This window comes from Ictidomys tridecemlineatus, unplaced genomic scaffold, assembly GCF_052094955.1.
Source record: "Ictidomys tridecemlineatus isolate mIctTri1 unplaced genomic scaffold, mIctTri1.hap1 Scaffold_373, whole genome shotgun sequence".
NCBI classification, from domain to species: domain Eukaryota; kingdom Metazoa; phylum Chordata; class Mammalia; order Rodentia; family Sciuridae; genus Ictidomys; species Ictidomys tridecemlineatus.
Window position 1 is genome coordinate 240,437 of NW_027522485.1, and position 1,770 is coordinate 242,206.

General features: G+C 32.5%; 1 non-coding gene across 1 annotated transcript; it reads right to left on the bottom strand.

Moving 5' to 3' along the window:
- Positions 1 to 1,383: 1,383 nt before the first annotated feature.
- Positions 1,384 to 1,486, bottom strand: LOC144373377 (U6 spliceosomal RNA). The gene has a single exon (XR_013433075.1). It is a non-coding gene; the product is annotated as a U6 spliceosomal RNA (small nuclear RNA).
- Positions 1,487 to 1,770: the final 284 nt, after the last annotated feature.

Consider the following 1,770-nt stretch of genomic DNA (forward strand, 5'->3'; position numbering starts at 1 on the left):
GCATTTTATTCATGTGAATTTATTTAATTTTCACTATAAATCTATTAGGTGGTTATCACTGAAATCCTTACTTTTTCAGGTAAAAGCAAGACTTAAAAAAAAAAATGAAGTTCCCGAGGTCACATACTCAATACAAAGAAATGAGTTCCAAGTCAGGTCTATTTGGCTACAAAGTTAATATTTTTTTAACCAAATACATAATTCATACAGCATCAGAAATCATAACTAATTTTATGCCAAGTATACTGTTAGTGATCAATGTTGTCTCTAAAAGAACATCTCCATTTTGCAGATGGAGGGCTGAAATAGGGCTGGTTATTCCTTGCCTTGGGTTATCTAGAAAGCAATAGTTTGCTTGAATTAAGTCTTTCTGATCACTGGAGTCCAGTCAAAACATATATTCTTTCTTTTGACTAACTTCTGCCAGCAATTAATTTATATCCTCAAGCAAATGATCTGATTGCCTTATCTTATATTGTATAACAGAAAATGCTATTATTAGATAAGATATTCTACAGGACTATGAAAAATCTCTATTCCAGAGAATTTAACTTGATTTCATCTTCTGAAAATGAGTCTCACAGGTTAGCTAAGTTTTGGGTGAATCAGAACGTGATGGTCAACATATATCATCCTGGCTCTTCATCTTAACACAAGAATCAGAGACAAGATGTATTGACTATCACTGCTCATATGAGTCTGATGATGATGACAGCATCTCTGCAGCTAGAGACATGTCTCTCCCCTCAAGAAAGGGAAAAAAAAGCTTTTGGATTCTGTGGAGCAAACTTTAGCAAAACCTTAGATAGAATATTTAATTTAAACTTTCTGAGACTTTTCATTGCACTTTTGAGTAAGAACAATAAAACCAAGTTCAGAATGGTAGGGAGGATTCATCTATATAAATAATCAAGAATGACACATGATACATAGTAAAACAATTTGCTTTTATTTCCTTCTTTCATTTAGTAAAGAATTTTGAGTTTGCTTATGAAAATGATTTCAAAAATGTTACCTCTTCCTCCTTCCTCTGAACTAGTGTAGAAAAATCTTTATAGCAAGTCGAACACTGTAAAGGACTTTCAAAATGAATACCTTTGAAATATTTGGGTTTGATATTGGAGAACAATTTAGCAATATCTAACAACTTAAAAATTCAAATACTATTTGTTCTAGCAGTCCCATCTATGGGAATTTAACCTACAGATAAATAATATATGTACAAGTCTATTCATCACAGCATTAATTTCAAAAGGAAAGAAATTTTTAAATCTAAATGTTCATCAATAGAGGATTGATATATAAAATATTATGCACAGTAATCCATACAAGGGAAAATATACAACTAGACAAGATTCCAGAATAAATATATATATATATATATATATATAGGAACACTTCATGAATTTGCGTGTCATCCTTGCAAATGGGCCATACTAATCTTCTTTGTATCATTCAAATTTTAGTATATGTGCTGCTGAAGCAAGCAGCCAGAATATAATTTTAATGGAGAAATGTAGAGTATAGAACATTATAGCCAGGTATAGTAGCACACGCCTGTGAACGTCTAGTGCATTTGGGTCCCTGGGTAAGGGTCACAAAATCACCGGGACACAGGGGATGCAGAGCCAAGGCAGCAATTGCAACTGCATGCTGAGGTTTATTTGCAAGTTTCTTTTATATTCTTCTTCTAACAAAGCAATTAATTCTTCAGTAACATTTCATCTACATTGCCCAAACATCATTTTCAGCAGGTACACAGAGCTAAAT